Source organism: Aotus nancymaae, unplaced genomic scaffold (genome assembly GCF_030222135.1).
Source record: "Aotus nancymaae isolate 86718 unplaced genomic scaffold, 86718_ANA_hifiasm-v0.15.2.pri h1tg000003l, whole genome shotgun sequence".
Lineage (NCBI taxonomy): Eukaryota > Metazoa > Chordata > Mammalia > Primates > Aotidae > Aotus > Aotus nancymaae.
In genome coordinates, this window is record NW_026988414.1 from 48,293,691 (window position 1) to 48,315,612 (window position 21,922).

Sequence of the window (21,922 nt, forward strand, 5' to 3'; positions counted from 1 at the left end):
CGGAAATTAATTATCTCACAGTTCTGGAGGCCAGAATTCTGAAGTGGTTCCACTGGGCTAAAATGAGTGCTTTCACAAAAGAACTACATTTCCTCCTGGAAGCCACTCTTCCTCACAGTCTCTAAGGGAGAATCTGTTCCTTACCTCTTCTGGCTTCTGATGGCTGCCCGCGTTCTTGGCTTGTGGCTGCATCACTACAAGCAAGCAAAGGCAACGATGTGAGCCCACAGCTGTGCTCCCATCTCTGTTAGGGGGCCTGGGATGTCCTTTCAGTGTCATTTTGCCGGGGATGATGTACCCTGTCTTAAGGATTAATGCGCCCTTGCTAACCTTTTGCTATGGCTGCTTCTTCAGAGGAGTTGAGAGTTCCGGGCCAGCGAGGAAGACGCCTGAAAGGCCCCTGGTCAATGAGCTGAGCACACATGTCCAGCCTGGACCCTGCAGAGAGGGCTCTGGGGTCTCCGGGCCGTGCCTGGGGGAGAAAGCCAGAAGCTCCCATCCCACTGACCGCGAGTCTTCCTCAGCACCGTCCCTTCTGCCCAGCGCCCCCTCTAACCGGAGACCCTCAGGAGCCCTGCCAGGAGTGGGGACCAAAAGGTGGGGACTGGGCTGAGGAGGGTCCGGCCTTTCCAAAGCCCGCCACCCCTGCGTATCTCCACACGGAGCCTGAGAGAAGTAAGGTGGTCCAGAAAGGCATCCTCAGTGAGCCAGGCACCCCAGGAATGAGCCACCAGCTCATGTCCAGCATGTCTGGGGCTCCCCTCCTGCCTGAGGGCCCCAGAAAGGCCACACGCCAGACTTCGGGGACAGGACCTGAGGACACAGGGCGGCTGCCGTGCCCCTGAGCTGCGCAAGCACCAGCTTCTGGAGACCCGCGCCAGGAGGGGCCGCAGCTGACGGCGGCCGGAAGCAAAGGGTGGCGGTGGATGGGGGGGCAAGGAGGAAGTGGATGAGGACCACGCCGTCGATGAGTCCTCCCCGCAAGACTCCCCTGCCTCCCAGGTCTCCCAGCCTCCCCAGGTAGCCTCCAGAGAAGCCACTGGTGTCCAGGCCTCCCAGCGGAGGGTGCCATCCCCCTCCCTGTCATTTTCCTCTCCAAAGTTTCCACAGAGCTCTTGGCCTCGGAGCCCCACGGGCCCAGTGCAGGGCCGGCTGAAGGGCAGGACGTGACCACAGGCCTTCTGTATCATGACATCGCCTTCTGCTTCCCTATTTTAAGGACACACCTGACTATATCTAGAGTTCACCCAGATAATCCAAGATAATCTCCCCATCTCATGATCCTTAATCATATATCCTCAGAATCCTTTTTCCACATATAAGGTAATATTCACTGACTCCAGAAATGAAGACATGCGTATCGTGTGGGGGTGGGGTTTTCCTTTTTTTTTTTTCCTTATCTGAGTTCTAGGTAGGTAAAAACATAGTCTGCTGGGCATTTCCTATCAAAGTGAAGGTTCTCCTTAATGAAGAGCAGCTCATATACAATGACAAAACAGAGACAAGGTTAGCACTTTTGGGACATTTTTCATGTTTTAGTCTTAATTTCTGATCTAGGTTTTCTGTATGAACGGTTCGTTATGAAGATAAAAATCATGGCATTGTAATTATTTATGTTATGAAATATTCCCTGAGAAGAAAATATGTTAGACTGTCTTTTAAAATGATCCTTATATTTATTTTCTGATTAGGAAAGTATAGCTCATTTTAGGGAATTTATAAAATGCAAAAAAGCATAAAAAGAAAACTCATAATCCTAACTTAGAAATGACTAGTGTTGATATTTTGAATTCTTTTTCCTATGACATTTGTTGTCTTCCTAGAGTGTTTAGCAATTGTTATACCAGTTGTCCAGACGGATTTGAAGCACCGTCATTATTACTGTAAAGAAATAATAGGTTTTTTGGAATTCTGGAAAACTGAAGAAGCAGAGTCATTGTTAAGGCTTAGACTCAACTTTCTTTCTCAGTCGAAGACATAGCCTTATTGATCTGAATTTACAGAGTGTAATATTTACAGGCATTTCCTTGAATAGCAGTCCATCAACTGTTAGTGTAAATTCTTCCTGAATACATCTCTAAGCCATTTTATAGCATTTTTTAGTAGAACTCAAATACTGAGAGATACTCTGAAGAAGGAAAAAAAGTTCATGAAAAAGTAAATTTGGGAAGTAGTGAATACACACAATCACATACACACGTGTTTTAATAAAAGTCCCAGCACGTATTAGTGTATTAAAGTGTCACAGGCTTTCCAGAACAATGGAGCTTGTTAAATCTACAGTTTCCCCCAGCTGATTGATTTTTTTTTCCTAGTGCCTATAACATGGAACTTTGCGGAACAAAATTTGTGAAGTATAATAATAATTTAGATAAGGGATATTCAAATGTTTTTGGTAAGAAAAGACTTTGGTTGGTCAAAAAAAGATGTGTGTGTGTGTGTGTGTGTGTGTGGATGGATGAGTAGATGGAGGTGTGTGTGGATGTATGTCTCTATATAAATATTTTTGTTGCCACCCTTGCCAAAATCAGTTTTTAGAAAGTGGTTCATTTGATTCTGGTATCATAAAAACTTTATTAAAGATGTCTTACATTCTAACACATTAGATGGCTTTTCTCTGCCCTTGGGGGAATTTGGAATTAAAATCTAGGAATAGTAGCAAACAGAGTGAAAGTTCAAGGGAAGAGTGAAAGAGATTTGTATTTTTTCTTTTTTTAAAATGTGTGAAAGCCTCCCAACCTCTCCTACCAAGTGTCATTATGGCCTGAAGCTGAATTAGTTCTTATCTGATTAAATCAGAACCAGATTCTGCTACTTCCTAACTGCTGTGAAGTGCAGATTTTTAAAATGTGTTAAAAAAAAAAAAAAAAGCAAGAATGTAATCCTAGTAGGAAACAACTCTCTAAGATAAATTAGCATTTTTAATATCATTTTACAACTTTTCAACTTACAAAATTATTCACCCCATTTATGTAACATGTAATTGTTAACCGCCTGGTCAGAATATGAGCATTAATTTTGAAATTGAGGTTTCTTTGTTTCTATCCATGAAGGTTTGAGAAATCATAGGCGTGGATGGAAAACCATACTAACCTTGTTTTAGTGTCTGTGTCTGTCGAATCTGAGATTTGGTGATTTCAGTAATGTAATTAAACTTTTGGTTTTTATACTTATGGAGTAGAAAAGGGGCTCAGGTAATAAAAACAAGTGGGTAATCCAGAAATTGGGTAATCAAGTTTAGGAAACAGCCACAAGGGCACATTTTTACAACTTACTTCAAAAATATTCTCTCAAATATTCAGGGAGTGAAAATGTGGTTTATCTGATGGATTACAAATTTAAAAGCCTGAAAGGAGAAGTAGAAGAGGTCATTGTAATTGAAAAACCCCTTGCTACTAGATGATTTTACTTGACTTGGCTTATTTATCTTCATGGCTGTCCTGTAGGGCAGTGGCCCTCAGGAATACCAGGACTTCAGCATCACCTGGTGTGATATTTAATTTTGGGTGTCAATTTGACTGGGCCGTTAAGCCCACTTGTTTGCTCAAACACCTCTCTAGGTGTTGCTATGGAGTTACTTTTTAGATATCATTGATATTTAAATTAGTAGTCTTCAAATAAAGCAGATTACTCCTCATAATTCTGGTGGGCCTGATCCAATCAGTTGAAAGCCTTAAGAAAAAAGATTGAGAAAGCCAGAGAAGAGGAATTCTGTTCCAGTTTATCTTCAGACTGAAGACTCAAATGGTGACTCCTATTGGACTTCCACCCTGCTGGTTTGCCCTGCAAAATATTAAACTTACCAGGCCCATAATTGTGAGAGCCAATTCCGCGAAATCAGTCAATCTTTCCCTTCTCTCCTTGTTCCCTTTATACACACACCCACCCACCCCTACCCCCCCCACACACAGTTGATTCTCTTTCTCTGAAGAACCCTATTACACTTGAGTACTTGTTAGGAATGGAAATTCTTACATGCCACCCAGACCTGGTGAATGGAAAGCAGGTAAGCCCCAGTGGTCTTCTTTAACAAGCACTCCTGCTAATGCTGGTGACTCCCAAGCCTGAAGGCCACTGCAGGCAAATGAAAGGAGCCTCTTTTTGCCATTGAGGAAATTTAGATTCAGAAAGATTTAAGTAACATGTCCAAAGTCATCCAATTGGTTAATAGCATCAGCCAGATCTATTCTTGGTACTTTCAGAAAGATAAAGTACTATCCATGGAGATCTTAGCAATTTTTGAATCTGCTTTTATATAATAATTCATTGTTGTGATGCCCATTTTCCTTCAGGAAAAAACATAATGTGAAGGGACCCAACTGTACCAGTATGGTATGTGAGAGCAGTGATTCCAAATCTTTGTACCACCAAGTATCACTTCTATTATTTAATGTAATGAAAGATTTTGTTGACTAAACAAGTTCCATTTTACAGAGGTATTTATTTGGCCATACTGTACCTCCAGGCTCCTCACTGGCATGAGTTGGCCAGTGCTGCTAGCTCAAGTGATGCATCCCAGCCAAAAGCAAAGAGGCTTGATGTTTTATTTAGCCTGGAAACCTAAATGTGGAATTTTCATTAGGCATTTCGAATATTGAAAATAGCTAAGGACTTTCATTACTATATTACAGTTTTTCAAAACACCTGGAGACCCTTGTGGGATATCTTTGCACTGAAGAACATTTTCAGGTATAGATACTCAGTTGCTGCCATGTGTGCAGCTAGGACGTATTATAAGGGTATAAAAGATAAATGCCCAAATCTTAGTACACCACTTTTTCAGTCACCGGTTCTGGTTTAGGTGGTGGCTCTCCTGCAAGCAGTAGATCACAGACCCACGGTCGGTCTTTCTGTCTTGAGACTCCCTGGCCATCAGCATGTAATTTCCAAGGTTGCTAGGTAAGCAGGAGATTGAGGAGGTGTTTCCTGGCCAGGCTGGGAAGTGGTGTGCATCATTTCCATCCATGTTCTGTTAGCGGGAACTCAGTCACATGAGCTCATCCAACTGCTAGAAAGGCTGGGAAATGTCTTCTGATCATGTGCCCAGGAACAGGAAGAAATTAGTTTGATGATCATCTAGCAGTCTCTGCCACCTGCGGCTTAAGTGCTCTGAGGTTCGTAGGTTCGTGCTGCTGCCCATGATGGATTTATGTCCTTTCCTGATAACCACAGTATGGCAGATGTGAGGGGTAGAAATAGATTTAGGTGTTACCAATACCACCTGACTCTTTCTGATTGCTTCCTAGCTTGTGGAAACAGTAGAGCCACAGAAATGATAACTCAAATTGTCCTGGCTCTTGCCCACACCCTCAGCTGCGATCTTCTACCACCCCTAGGTTTTCATCTCTTTATGTCTTATGGACTAGTCTATTGGCAGTACTTACCACATGGCCTCTATCATCATTTTCCTCTCCCACTTCATGTGCACTCCCACCTCTCTTGCCACTATTTAAATTCACTGCCCATTTAGTCATCTAAGGGCACCTCAGTGCTACCACTGTGCCAACAGAGTACTGTCTCATGGGATCCAAAGACCACTGTCTCTCTAGAGGCTTGAGTGATACTACATTCAGGGCAGAATTAAGGAGAATGCCTTTGTCGTAGTTATCTGTTGCTGTGAAACAAATTATTACAGAGAGCTACAATTTATTTTTCCTCCCAAGTGTTTGGGTTGACTAGAGTAACTGAGCTGTTATTCTGTTCCATGTGCTTTTGGCTGGGATCTCTGAGGTAGCATTCAGCTGGAAACTCTGGCTGGAGCAGATAAGTCCCAGATGACCACATCCTTCAGGGCTTCTTGCCATGTGACCACTCATCCTTCAGTAGTCTGTCCTGGACTCCCTTAGAGCTTGGCTTCAGGGCTCTAAGAAAATGGCAGCCACCAGGTGTCTTAACCTCTTGGGAGTCTCTCATCACTTCCACTGCATTTTTATTGGCCAAAACAAGTCACAAAGCCAGCCTAGATTTGAGAAAGGAAAAAGGTCTTGTGTGTTCAGGGATGGGAGGAATTGTTGGCAGTTATCGCCATTTCTTGTCAGTCTGTTTACTTTGCCACTTGTACCTCAAGGCTGTGCTACCTGTTTTGCAGTATGTCAGTCACCCATTAAATGATTCCCTCTACCACCACTATAACCTTTCTCCAGAGTGTTAAGGCTATTGCCATCATCTTTATAGCCTCAAATCTTGGAATGTATGAGGTATGCAGAGGAAATAATGAATGGAACAGTTTGGCTGGTGCTGAGAGTTTGTGTTAGGAGGGTAGTGAGCTTGAAGAATTAAGTAGTTCCTGAATTCTAGGCTAATGGGCTGGGGAGCCTTGAACTAGTGGTGATAAATTGCAGAGTAGTGTTTAGGGAACATGAATCCCACAACAGTGTATAACGAAGTTTGATTTGTGACTTATATAAATAATCATTGTAAATTTAAAAATTGCTGAAAAAGAGTAGGTCTTAAATATTTTTACCACAAAAAGTAAGTATGTGAGGCAATGGATTTAATAATTAGCTTGATTTAATAATTCCACAGTGTAAACATATATCAAGACATCACAGTGTACCCATATAATACATATATATAGTTTACATATATACATAAATACAATTATATTTGTCAATTAAAAATTAAATTTTAAGAAGTATTAAAAATGAAAACATCTTTAAAATAAGTAAATATTAAAATGAGGGTTGAAGGGTAGTATCATTGGTCATGGCCACCATATGCAGACATGGAATGAGAAGGAACACACTACAGGGGAATAAGAAAGCCTAAAAGAAACAGTCATGAAAGGCAAAGGAATAATCACCATGACTCTGAGAGGGTGTGGGGAGGCAGCAAGAAAGAAGGGGAGGCTGGGAGCAATAAACTTTTTCATAAATAACAGTTTAAAAATATTGGTGACAGAGAGATTTGAATTTACTATGGAATGCCAGCACTAATTGGAAATAATGGAGGGACTGTTATAATTATTTAAATCCTAGGTTGGTCTTGTGGGGGGTGCTGGTAAATTTGCTTCATTAGTCAGCTTAGAATGTGTTATGCTGTGGTAACAAACAGCCCCACATCTCAGTGGCTTATGGCAACCTGATTTCTTTTTTACTCATATTTTGGCTATGGCAGGTCAGTTCAAATCTGCTTCACATCTTTTTGCTATCCAGGCTGAAGAAGCATCTCCTGTCTAGAGCATGCCTGTCTCAGGATGGAGGAAAAAAATTGATGGAAGCACATGGTAAGTCTCAAGGTTTCTGTTGGGAGTTGCACGTGTCCCTTTCACTCATATTTTATTTTTATTTCATAGTCAAAGTACGTCACATCATTAAGCCTGATGTCTATGGGGACAAGAATTATACTCCTCCCATAAAAAGAGGCACCAGGAAAGGGTCCCTAAGAAGGGGCAGTGGATATTTTTGAATAAATAGTGTAATCAGCAACAGTTGCATTTCTTCTATTTATATTACACAAATAATGAAAAATCATCATAGAAAATACAGAAAAGCACATGGCAAGCATTTCTAATCACCCCCAAAATTTCTCTCACTAGAAATAACTCCTGCTGTTAGTATGTCGATGTAAATACCTTCAGACATTTTTCCCTGGGAAATGTTCATAACAGAGTCAAATGATATATACTACCCCTTAACTCACATACTGACCTAGTGGGACAAGATGAACATGCATCCACATCAGTGAGTATTCGTCTGCATCCTAATTCATACTTGTCCTCTGGAATTTCACTGTATGAATACACCATAATTTATTTAATTATCGGCCATGTATATTTTTCCAATTTGACTCTTCAATAAAATGTTATAAGCATCTGATATGTACATATTTTGCACATTTAACAGACTATTGCTCTTGGATAAATTTCTAGCAGTAAAATAATTGAAAGGAAAATCTTAAAAAATCCTTTTTGATACATCATTGACAGATTTTATAGCTTATTTTTTGAGGCCCAGTCTTTCTTTTTCCTCTCCTACAATGGAGTAGTGTTACCATAGCAATAGGAAAAAAAATTCAGTGCTCTCATAGAAGTGCCTAATTTATCTTTGTCTTCATTTTAACTCAGCAAATTATATTTTGTGCCAAGGTTGGCACATAAAATACCTGAGCAGAGCCTCTTGTGGGTTAAGAGGTCAGTGCCCTCTGAAAGGTGGCCTCTGCCATCTCTGGTTACCATTTCACAAATTGGCTCCCCTGTTGTCTTCTGGGGAATGCTTTGTCAGGAACAGTTTGGTCAGATAAGTTGTAGTAAGTGACTAATAGGTGTCCCATCAGCATGTAATTTGGAAAATGATCAGTCATAAGGCAATTTATGGAATGATCAATTAATTTTTGAAAAAACATGATAGATTTATTTGGGGATCTGATACATTTCTCACAATGGTTGGAAGGCACGATGCAAGCTAACTGTCATCTAGGTTTTCTTGGAGAGAGGGAGAAAATTGATAATGATGAAATGGTTAATTTAGTGATATTTAGTCCACACTCTAGAGAGGGACTGCTATTATGAAAGCTAACTCCAAAATCTGGATTTGAAAATGAGTGGTTGAAGGAAAAGATGGTCATAGCTGGTGCAGATGTAACATGTGATGTATCCATGTGAGGTCCTCATGGGGTAAAGGGTGAAATGCTGGACTTGGGGAATGGGGAGGGCAGAGGTGAGCATCAGAAAAACATCTTGGTTATCCACCTGTCTCCATTGGGCTGGGAAATCCTGAAGCTAGACTTATACAACTCTTCAGTAGTGTTAACTAATATACCAGGTTACCTATTCTGTATGGCAGAAAATAAATTTACATTCATATTGCAAAATGCAGTTTCATGTGGTAACTAGAACAAGAGCCATTACACCACATTCTTATCTTGCTTGCCTTTTTTCCTAGAGAAGGCAGGGTAGCAAAGAGGTGAGGCATGAGCTTTGGAGAAAGACAGTGGGGCTTGAGCTTTGGCTATGCAACTTTCTAACTGTGTAACCTTGGCTCTCACCTTTTACCTCTAAGCTTTCTCCCTTACAAAATGAGACATAGTAGCAATGTTTACCTTATAGGAGATATATATCTCTATATATATATCCTTAGGCACTTGGTAAAATGGATATATATATATCCTGTATATATGATATATAAGATATATATATCTTATAAAGTAGATATATATATCATATATATAGTATATATATCATATATATGGGATATATCCTATATGATATATGTTATATATATATCATATATATACCACATATATATATCATATATATATATAAAAGATTTTTTAAAATCCATAAAACACATAGTATGATCCCTGCCTAGCATCTAGGGAAAGTTCAGTAAATGGTGGCTATTTTTAATCAACGTATTGGTTATAATTATTTTAAAAAACTAATAGTATACTCTAAGAGGTTTGATTCTTGGGGTCAAAGGCAATTCCATAGCCCTCAGTATCATGCCCATGGAGATGGTTTTAACTAAAACTTTAAATCTTTCTAGTCGTCTTGATTTTTTGGTGCTGTAAAAAAGCAAACTCCAATATTTTAGTGAACTAGTACGTGAAATTTATTTCTTCACATATCAGTGAAACATCAGTGCTGCTGGACAGAGAATACTTTATTTCACATGGTGATCCAGAATCCAAGCTTCTTCCTTTTGTGCCTCCACCATCACTTAAGACCCCAAATTTCATCTCTGCCAGCAGAGAAGGGAGAAGCATATAGGGGTGCTATGAGGAAGTTTTTCATGGGCCTGGCCTGGAAGTGGTATACATCATCTCTGCTCGCATTCCATGGCCTAACATTCCCTAGCACACCTTATTGCAAGTAGTAGGGTAAGAAATAGAACTTCTGACCAGGCAGTTACTTCCTGGCAACTCTACATTGTAGAAAAGGAGCGTGCATTTTGGAGAATAGCTGACTAACTGTGTAATGTGTGCTATGGTTCTAAAACATAGTCAAGGGAAGGCTGAGATGTTTTGGTTTGTTACCAAGATTTTAAAGTAAGATTTGGTGACAGAGGAGATAAATAGGAATGAAAAAGGATTTGAGGATTTTAACTGGCAAATGTAACCAGGCTGCTGCCATACCATTAAAGGAAATTGGACCATTGGCCAGGACAGCCCTTTGTGGGAAAAAGAAGGGTGTTTGGGGCATACAGAGTTTGAAGTGACTGTGAGATGTACTCTGGGAATCTTCCTTAGGCACTTGGTAAGACAGACCTAGAGCTTCTGTGTGGTCATTTTTCCTAAGGAGGACAAGTATGACCTGCCTTTAGGTTTGTCTGTATCATTTTAGTTATTGAGCTATTAGAAAATGATTCTCAGAATTCACTGTTTTGTGATAAGAAGTGCCCCACCCAAATGATGGGGGAAAGTAGGCTTTTATTGGAAAGATTTTTTTAGAATGTGTGTTTTCAAGAGGATCATGCCTGATATACCTTGGGATTGTATATACTGTTACATGGTTAATGATTCATGCCACTGCTGCCCAGGAAATGTGAGTCACTCTGGAATAGAAGAGATCTCTTGAAGAATGTAGATCCAGAAAAACTCTAGGTAAACAGCCCATGTTAGTTACAGTGTCATAGATATGGTGTCTGCAAGCTTTTTATGGTATTTTGACTAAGTTGGCCTTAATGTGGAACAGGATGACTAGCTGCCTTATTTTATTTATTTTATTTTATTTTATTTTATTTTATTTATTTTTTTGAGGCAGAGTCTCACTCCATCACCCAGGCTGGAGTGCAGTGGTGTGATCTTGGCTCATTGCAACCTCCACCTCCCAGGTTCCAGTAATTCTCCTGCCTCAGCCTCCCTAGTAGCTAGGATTACAGGCATGCGCTGCCTTACCCAGCTAATTTTTCTTTTTTTAGTAGAGATGGGATTTCGCCATGTTAGCCAGGTTGGTCTTGAACTCTTGACCTCAAGTGATCCATCCGCCTCTGCTTCCCAGAGTGTGGGGATTATAAGGATGAGCCACTGCACCCAGCCTAGCTGCTTTTATTTAAACAGAGTTTGTCAAACTCACACTACAGGGTCTGAGTTTTCTTAATCCTCAGATTCTTTAAAGAAGTGTTTATTACCAACAGCAGTCTTCCTCCATAGCTTCCCATGCAGATACCTCACTTAATCATTCAGCCAGGAGTATTTTCTATGGTATAATTTCCACTTCCTTAGTACTACCTATATTTAATTCAATATGCCTTTAGTGCAAAGTATCAGTGAGTTTCTTGTGCTCAAGAATCTTCCACCTTTGGTGTTCCCAGGCCATCTTCATCTTGGCAAAATCATTTGATACATTTGGTAATGACCTTGCTTTTACCAATTCATTAGTTTTTATTCTACATGGAAACTTATTTAGTGGCACTGACAGTCTTTTCTCGATTTCAGGTGGAGGAAAGAAAAGGTCTTTGATCTATATTACTATACTCTTTTCCTGCTATGATAATGTAGCCATACCTTCTTTCTGTAAACAGTCATGACATATTTAGTTACCAGGCAATGAGCTAGGGGCCAGGGATGCAGAGATTACTGGGGCATGGCCAGTACCCTCAGATAGCTTGAGGTTTTTTGTTTCTGTTTTTGTTTTTTAAAGAGGAGTTGACCTTCAATCAAATATGCACAGCAAAGTAGTATGAGAGGAATTAGTGAGCGTGGGGTACAGTGGGGCCCCACAAAAGGAGTGGTTCATTCTGCCTGGAACAATGAGGGGATTGGAAAGAAATTTCTATCATAAAAGGTTGTGAGTGAAATGGTGGCTTGTTGTTGAACAGGCTGGCATAGAGGACATGGGCCTTTCAGATTAAGGAATATTGTGAGCAAATTCTTGTGACACTGAAATTATCTGTGGGAAAGTACATAGTTCAGCTGACTGGACCATAGCTTAGGTAGGGGCTTAGCTAGAGATGAAGCTTGATGTGTAAACAGTTGCTACATCTAGGAGGAGTCTGTCCTTCATGCTAAGGAGCTTGGACTTTATCTTCTAGATAATAGGGAGCCATTGAAGGAAATTAAGCATAGGAATGACATTATTGACTTTTGCATTTTAGAAAGATCACTGTGGCAAAGGATAGAAGAACAAACTTAGAAATTCATGTTATGTTTTATTTCTGGACCACAGGGGTTGGGACATGTATTTTCATGTGTTTAAAGTATTATCAGACATCTTTTGAGGATCACTATGACTCAGATCTAGAAGTGCAATTATGAGAAAGTACGAGAGACACAAATTCCTTTGTTCAGCAGCTCTGCGTTAAACACTGACCTAAAGAAGTTTGAGATCACCAGCCATTTCGTCCCAGTGTACTACACTCCCACCTGGAAAAGGTTATGGGTAAAACTGCACTGAAAGCTGCCCTTAGGTTCTACTGCCTTGACATCATACTGTCAAGTGATATATCTTAAATGAGAAAATACCATGCTGGCCTGGGAAAAGGAGTGCTTTTTCTTTTCTTTTTTTGTTTGTTTGTTTAAGACAGGGTCTCGTTCTTTTACTCAGGCTGGAGTGCAGCTCGACTCACCACCCACTCCCACAAGCAAACTTTGAGTCTTTTTCAAGATAGAGTTTCATGAAGTTCCATACATACTTACTGTGACATTTATGTATTTCTTGATCATTTAATATGTATAAAACTGTGCTATTTTTATTAGGTTCCTCTATGTCACTATCAAAATTTGTGAGTGTTATACTCCTAGCCCCAGTTTTCCCATGAGCCCTGTGGTTTTTACCATGTGATTGATTTTGCATAGCAAGGTGTTTGTTCCTAATGCCTGTGCTGCATGATGGCAGAACTGTTTTTTAAAGATTAAATATTAGGATGTACATGATAAAATTCTTAGTATGGTATTCACACATTGTGGGCAACGATCCAGATTGATTTTCTTCCCCACATGGAGTCATTCAATGGGGACCAGATCAAATGGGAAGAGTCTTTTTGGTGGGCATCATTAGGGGTCACACTTCACCATCAGCCAAGGGGACAGAATGTTTCGTGCTGAGCTCCTGCAGCCCGCCCTGTGTTTTCTGTTTACAAACACACCTGCCTTAATGGGAGGTGTGCTAATTACTACTTAAACTTTGTGTCCAACTTCAAACCTGCCCTTCCGTATTTAGCTTTGTTTTTGAACTGGGAGTCCCTGAAGCTGGTTCTTCAAGTCCTTAGATTCTCCCTCTAGCTGCACTAGAAGAAGACTGGGAGAGTAGAAGAGAAGAGCAGCATTTGTTCTTAGTACTATATATTTGAAGCTCCTGTTTTTACCCTGGCAGCAGCGGTTAGTTTCAGTTTCAGTTCATTTTGGTACACTCAGTACCTGCTGGGCAGCTCCTGAGAAGTCTGGTGCCCAACTCTGCAGAGTTCCTCCTCCAGACTTCCAGATTCTAATTACCCTGTCTCCTCCTTACATTCCCTAGGGATGGTGGTTGCTTCTGTGGTTTTGATGCCTGCATTGCCTCAGTGTTCCTTGTTTACTTTTATAGTTCCACAACACCCATTTAACTAATTTCTTATCTCAAATTCTCTCTGGTAAGATATTTGGTATAGTTTCTGTTTTCCTCCCAAGATGGAAGATTTAGTGACTACCATGTAACTAGCAGAAGTGGTGTTACACTGCTACTGCTATTGCACTTTTGCTATTACAGCAAAAGATAGAAGGGCTCATTGAGGACTCAGATTTGATAGGCCTGACTGAGACATAGAAACCTAGACCTATCATAACTAGGATGCCAAAGGAATGCCAATGAGATGGAGAACTTGGTTCCTGGAGCCTGAGTTCTTTTATTTACTGGTTATTTCTTCAGTAGCCTAGTTGACCCCTTTAAATCTGAATTTCTTCATCTGGAAAAATGGGATAATAATATCAATGGGTTGTGGTCAGGTAAATGAGATGATGCTTATCTTACAAATGTGCATAGGGCAGTGACTGGCACATGAATGCATTCTCACTGATGGTTTATCAATTTCTATAGTGATGATGATGATCCTGGAGAGTGCCTTTTGACATCTGTGGCTGCAGTTACTAAAATACTTTTGTTTTGAAAGGCATCAAGACAGACATAGCCCATATTTTCAGCACTGAAGCGTAAGTGATCATTCCCTCTCTTTCTACCCCTAGGAAACTTGCTGACTGTGAAAAAGAGTGACTCACCTTTTTGAAGTTCATTTTAAGCAGAAAACTTTCTTTGATGACTTGAATTTAGAATGGTTGGTTAGTTGCTTTGCAGGGGAGTTGCAGCTCATCTGTTGAGGAGGCTGGTGACTGTGTTCCAGTGCTTTGTCACAAAGATTGGACGTTAGAATGTGCTGTGGCCTGAAGGCATGATAGAACAGCACTGAAGTTGCCGTGATATCACTCCAATGAAATGAGGACACTTTACTTACCCACACTTAAAGAGAAAAAGCCTCCATAGAGTTAGTGTGAGTCTTCCATTTGAGCGATGGGTATGAATTTGTTCTATAACATTTGGATATATGAATGTTATATTTTCTCATTATTCAGAACTTAAATGTGAGCCTAAGCCCGTATATGCCAAAGTGGACAGATGTCCAACACTAATTGTTATGGGGTAGGGATCTTCGTAGAGTTTTACATGCCTTCCAGAGACCTTACACAGTTCTGACATTCTCTGCTGTGCCCTTTGTTCTGATCTACATTGATTGTCACCAAGTGACTTACTGAAATCAACATGGTCTATTTTAAAGGCAAGTTAAGTATAGCAATCATTTGTCAAGGCTTTAAGCCAAAGGATTTGGTTCACCCTTTCCAGGTACCATATAGTCTTATTTGGAAGATTAACTTGGGCACATATTTGCCTTCTCAAGTGAAGGAAGGTTAACTCTTCCCTCTCCTTAATCAGACCATTTATATTATTTTAACCCAAACCTGGATAGAGTAAGAGGGCAGGAATCCCACCCTCTTCCCTTACTTTCTGCTCCCTTTTAGCCCCCAGGAAAGGCCCCAGAATTCAGATCAAGGGCATGGCTACATTATTGTAATAGAAGAAATGCGGCTCAAAATTTTGCTCCTTAAAGCAGTTACAAAAATGCAAATTCTTGTCTGAATAGATATTATGCCACAGTGCTACACTGTAGAACTGCAGTCAAGACTTTGCATTCAACAACTCTAAACCTTGACAATTCTGCATGGCATTGGCTGTGTTCAACATATAAGGAAACTGAGGATTCAAGAACATATATGATATGCCTTAGGATATGTCAGAGCCTGGATTAGAAGATCATTTTTAATATGTGAGGTTTTGGTACATGTTTCCTTATAAGAAGGCTGGAAAAATAGATGATTTGATGATCAACTCAAAATGAAAGAGAAAGGGCTATTCCAAAGGAGAACTTTGAACCTTGGAATTATATTTATACTTGAAAGTGTTCAGCATAGGTGTTTTGCATTTTGCCTTTAAAGAGAAAAAGTGAACATAAATACAGATAAAATTGTGGCTGTGAACTAACGAATGCTCTGAGGTGAGAGGTTGTTACCTGCGGGAAGCCTGCTCATTGCATTAATGTCACAATGGCATGCTTTGATTTCTGGGCTGGGTTGTGTGTCTGCAAGTATTTTGGAACACTGATATTTTTAAGTTGTTGGCCTAGAGCTATTAAATATGAGATCCCTGGTTATGAGGATGTGAAATTGATTACCATGACCCCTTTTCTTCTGTACCCACATACCCACATGGTGGTTTAATGACCTTTTGTTTCTTCTTATGACTTGCTTTAAGCGCACCTGGCAGAGAAAGCTATAGGCTCATAATTGGAAAATAAATGTACATTTTTTTAAATGGGAAAAAAATCTCATCTTACCATAAAACCTACCCATTGTGTTGCTTTAAATAATAAGCTGTCATAATGCATTTAAATTCATCCAGACAACACATTTATTGAAAGCTTACTTTGCACTAGGCACTGTTCTAAGTGTTCTGGACATATCACTTAAAACAATACAGATTCCTGCCCTTGTGGATCTTACAGTCTTTTAAAGGAAGCAGGACACAAACATTAGGCATAGTATATACATATATACACGTACATATAGAAAGGTAAGATATGCACTGTGGATAAAAAAGAACAAGAGACCTCCAGAATTGGGGTGAGGATTACATCATTAAATTCAGTGGTCCAAAGGATTATATTTGCATGAACTTATATTGGATATTGCTAAAAGTTTGAATACTAATCAACAAAGGGTTTTCAAAATGTATCTAAGCCTTGTCTAGTTACTCTAAGGCAAATCTGACCTGTAATTTCTGTATGGGACGGTGAAAATGGATATTGCAATGTAGTTTTATTGTTTCAAGTCAAAGATGCTCTGGTCTTGTTTGCCTTCTGTCTGTGACATCGCATGGAGTTTAACAGGCTTCGTTTCTCCACAGATATGTTCAGTCTAGAAACATTAATTTTTGTAATGTGATGTATTCAGCTTCTGGTTTAATATATTGAATTAATTTGAAAAAATTAGAATTAATTTGCAGATATTCTGGCTATATGCTGTATGTCACATTTATAAATTAATTAGTCTTCATAAAATAATAATCGTTTATTTTTATCAGTTCTCTAATAGACTTTCTAGAGGTAGTTTTTCCAGAGATGAACACATACCCTCTTTGTATTGGTGAGTGAGAAAAACCAATATGATTCATTTTTGGCCAAATGTAGGTAAGCAGCTGTGGGATTAAGTTTGCAAATTTATTTATTTATTTATTTTTAAACAAGAAGTTTATTTAAACAAAACACTTGGAGGGAACACTTTGGAGGATTCATTTTTTAGGAGTAATTTATCCCTACTTAAAGACATTGCCCTATATGTAACAGCTAGATATAAAAAAGTTATAAAATTGGTTTTGGTTTTACAATGCTGAATGAAAAATATTAAAATTCTCCAATTGAGCCAATCAAAGATACGGAAGGACTTGTGTTGTTGTTGTTGTTAAAACTGAGGACAAAATAATTTATTGGAATATGAAAATGAGGGCTGAATAAACATGGCAACTCATGAAGAAAGGGAGCATTTTCACAGAACCAGTACTTTTCCCCATCTCATCTCCATTTCATGTCCATCAAAAAATACCAATGGCCATTTAGTTTAAAAAAAAAAAAGCAGTAAGGGGCTTGTGCACATACACAAGTTACTTTATATACAATAAAGGAATAGGGAAGAAGAAAATAAAAGAGTAAAGAATACTACAGTAGTCAGGATGTGGTAAAACCAAATTATAGTTTTCTAGTTGAGACTGTATTCATGGTCTGTAGGAAGAGCGTTCTGGAGTTAAGTAGTAGGTTCATTTGCTAGTAGACACTTCCTGTCTGCTGCTGGAACACATCAGTTATATATTCATCCTTGTATTTAACTGTGCAGGCGTGCCTGTTTCCTTTATTGGAATTTGATCTGCCTCGTTGACAATAGGCTTTCATTAGTTTACTAAGTGGTATATACCGAACTACACCACAGATGCATTCTGCCCATCCACCTTCAAATAAATATGATGGTGGTTCTCAGTCTTCATTCCCTCCTTGCGCTTTTCATCAGCCTCAGTGGGTGCAGAATCTCCTCAGCTACCACTTCACAAAGAAGGTATTGAGTCTTCACCTAAAGAGCACAGATGTGGCACCAGCAGTGGAAAAAGCAGTTTAAAAACTTAATTTGAAATAAATTTCTCACTTTTCCCTTACCTGCATTGCTAAAGGAACCCATTTTCAACAGCCTTTGAAAAATCTGGCAGGCAGTACTCAAATGCTGTTAAAATTTATTCATCAAATATACGTTTAAAGTATTTCATTCATTTTACTAGAGTTATTTTTACTTTGGAAATTTTATCATTTGACTTTTTGGCAGTCATCAACCTATATAAATCATTGTAAAGTCCCATTATAGCCATACTGTTTCAAAGAAGGATTAAAACACAGCTATTTAACAAAAGTGTTCATTTTTTCATAGCTTTTTTTTATGGAAACAAGTTTCTTTTGACCATGAAAGATTGTCTGAAAGAAATAATATGGTCCATCAAATGCTGTCCAAAGTTGCTAATTCTTCCATTAATGTATACATTTTAACTATATGTGTGGAAAGGAGCCAGGCATGGTGGTGCATGACTACAATTCCAGCTATTGAGGAGGCTGAGGCAGGATTGCTTAAGGCCAGGAGTTTGAGACCAGCATGGGCAACATGCTCTACAAAAATAAATGAATGAAATAGGTGTGGAAGGGAAAAAGAAAGAAGAGCTGATAATAAGAAACTCTGCTCCTTACTTTGGTTCCAAAAGATCTGTTTAGCGCTTTTCAACCCCAGCATCTCTGCTGTAGAACACAGATGTGCAACTTCATAACCACCCTGTGCCCTCCCTCTAAGGGAGACGAGGAGGGAAAAGGAACTGAGTAACTACTTGGAGGCAGACACTGTGCTAGGTACCAGTGATAGTCACAATGTGGCTGACGCCATGCTGACTCTGTTCCGAACTCACTGTATAGCACATTGGGTTGTTGTCATGTGTAGTCTACATTTAATCCTTTGAGATGAGTAGCTGATATTACTGCCATTTTACAGGTAAAAAAACAGACATAAGAAATTAAAGGCAGCCTAAAAATACAAGTGTTAGCCAATTTGGCTAGATTTCAAATTGGTGTTCTTTTTTTCTCATAGTGAACCAAGTTATGAATACCAAAGTATATTGATGTTTCTTGCTCCTCTTATCCGGGAAACTCTGAGGAGCCCTTAGGGAAACATTTCAGAAGCAGCCTCATTATTCTATCATGTTGAACCGTTTATCCTTCCTAGTTCTCTGCTTTCTCTCGTGGCACTGGGTACTGTCCAACATTATAATATGTGTCTGTTCATTTAGAATTTTGTTTAATGGTGGTAGAAATTTTAATTAGCAGTTATTCACAGCACCTAGAATAATACCTGGCTTCTAGTAGGCATTAAATAAATATTTACGGAATGAGTGCATGAATCCATCCTCCTCCACTGCATCAGGCTGCTTACTTACCCCCATGCTCTGCATTGGCTGGAGATTCTAAGAAGGGAAGGCTGCTGCCCCTGCCTACCCAGGACAGAGCACTTTCTATTCTTGCTTGTTGACTGCCCACTTTGGAGAAGCAGGCCCCGTGGTTGTGAAACCTTTTGTCTGACTTAGGATGTAATTTCTAGCCTGAATTCCTTTTGACCATCAAGAAATTCACCTGGGATGTCCTTGTATAATAAAATTGTTCTTAAAACTCCCTGAAATGCTGAGGAAAGCCAGGTTAAAGAACCCTCATTTTACCTATAATACTTACCAGGAGACTCAGATCATTCAGTCCTAATATCTGTGAAAGTAAGTCATCTGAGAGTCAGAGCAAACGTATTTCAATAAATAAGAGCTGGCAAGTTTATTTTAATAAATAAGACTGTAGAGATCAAATGCAAACTACTTACTAGTCCCACATGCCCTCTAAAACCTTTAAAAGAAAGCCAGAATATCAACTTCAGTTCACTTTTTATTTCTCTTCCTTGGAAATTTTGAACCTAATGTTAAGTTTGCTCTGAGAAGAGAGAAGAAAATATAAAATGTGTTTATATCCAAGGCCAACTGGTATGCCCTATAGGGCCCTTCTGACAAAAAAATAGCACTAGTTCAGGTGCCTAAGCTCTAGTAGGGCCTCTAATTTATGGTACTTTCTGCTGCAGAGATGATCTCCAAACTTTAAAATTTGGATCAGATGATACAAACTGTGGTTGCTCAGCTGCATCTAGCACCAGGTGTATTTTTTGACCTGAATGACTTTTATTTTCATTGCCAACATTTCAAAATCGGGGGGTTTCACAGTAAAATTTGTATTTTCATATCTCTTGAAATATCACATTTCCCATACTAGACCTGCATGCTGTCATGGCAAAACACTGGGCTAGAGCTGAATAGTGGCTGCCCCTTGAATAGGGCCTGGACTTGCCACTTTGTCCTGGTTCTCTCTGTTCTCTAAGCATTTCCCATGCTTGGGCTTCCCTCAAATACTTGTCTGGCTCCCACCGAATTTAGGCAGCAACTGATTCAAGCCTGGCTTAAAAACTCCACTCTTGGTCATACCTCTTACCTTTGCTCTCTCCTCCTCAAAGTACTGTGTCTTTCTTTGGATCTGTATTTTTTTTAGCAATGCCGAGGTTTCACCAGGGTGGCTAAATTGATCGGAACCTTTTGGGAACAACTCAGAAAGCTGATTTGGAGATTGGCCTGTGTCTCTGCTATTTTACTGAGATGGGAATATTTAATTCAGTGTTTGCGAAATGAAAGAAGATAGACTGTAGCCTTCTCCTCCTTCCTGAGCTTTATCCCATCAGGAGGAGCCTCAATAGAAATCCTCAGTAGACCTTCAACGTGCTGTGCTAATAACTAGAGCCAGCACCAGCTATCATGTCTGTACAGCAGGGTAAGCACATTGACAGTCCTCTTCCTGCCCACCCACTCCTTTTGATACTTAACACTCTTCTTCTTTTGCAGCCTGTTTTAGTTGGCTTTTATGTGACCCAGTGGATAGAAACCTTAATGTCAGTGCCATTAAATCAGTACCTACAAAAAAAAATCTGAAAATGCTAAGCCCTGGCAGGAAGAATGTCCCAATTACTACTGATAAAAGTACAGTGAGCTAAAAACAAAAGTAACCTCAGCAAGGAGGAAGGATGAAGGTACAGCTCCTCTGGCTCACTTGGAATATGCAAGGAGTCTCAAGAATTAATCTTCTTTGCTAAGTGTATGTGTAACTATTTTAAGATAGTTTCTTTTAAATTTAGTTCACCGGTTGAAAGGGCCATTGACTGTTCCTTTACAAGGATAGGTTTTTAAGACTCTGGGACTTTTAGTAAGAGTGAGTGTACGTGTATGTGTGTGTGTGCGTGCAATGAACATGCAATGAAAAGAGAAGATATTAACTGCTGTCTTCTCCAAGATGCATGTATTTGAGATGTCATGGAGTTTGCACTGTATGTCCCCAGGGCCATCAGAGGAATCAGTAGGGCTTGTGTTAGGAACAATCATGCCAACTTTCCATGAGCTTCAGAGAGAATTTTGTGTGCTGTCCTGAGATCTGATCTGAGTTTTTGATGGATATAAAAGACATGGAAAATTTTTACATACTGGGAATGTGTTTTGTTGTCATATGTGAAAAACAACTATTAGCTTTAAAATACTATTCTCCTTTTTAACCAACTGTCTCCTGCTTATCATTTAAAACTCTTTATTCAAGAAACCTTTAGAGCTCCCATCTCCTTCCTTATCTGAGCAAGGGTACCTTCTCTTTGCTCAAAATGGCATCTGTAATCCTCCGGTGCACTGTCTTGTGATCATCACTATGTCTCTTGTGAGACTCCAGGCAGTATCCTTTTGAAAGACATGTCTGTTTCTTTCATCTTTTTATCCTCAGTGCCTAGCACATAATAGGAGTGCAGTATATGATGACTGAATTTTAAAAGTGAGTGGATAATTGGATGAATGAATAGAGGAATACATGCATTTTTTAGTGATTGCCAGCTTAGCATAATTTCTGGTTTTTTACATATGATTGAACTAAAATATTTCTCCTGTGGTGACTTGTCATTTTGTTTTATTTTATGGATTTGCATATTCTGACTTTAAGTTCTAGTATATGGCATGTTTTAGTTGAGCATAAGTATGAAGCATTTTTTTCCCAATTGGTAATTGGAGTATTCTATGAAAATATGCAGTGTTGAAAAAAGGGACTTGGCCTTAAAGTGAGGGCAAAATGGAAACATTTACTAACATATTGACAGGTTTGGTTATAGCAGCACTGAGGAACTTCATAGAAATTATTTTTACTTCTAGGCCACTTCTTCTACAAGGAGAAGATCCATGGAGATTTGCCAACTTCTTTATAGATCCGGAATCTTAGTGTAGGAGGGGACAAAAACACCTCAGAATGCTCGGATTTAATCCACCTTATGG

The 21,922-nt window shown here is 39.5% G+C and overlaps 1 pseudogene; it reads left to right on the top strand.

The window, feature by feature from the left end:
* The first annotated feature begins 338 nt into the window (after positions 1 to 338).
* Positions 339 to 1,265, top strand: LOC105715616 (microtubule-associated protein tau-like; annotated as a pseudogene).
* Positions 1,266 to 21,922: the final 20,657 nt, after the last annotated feature.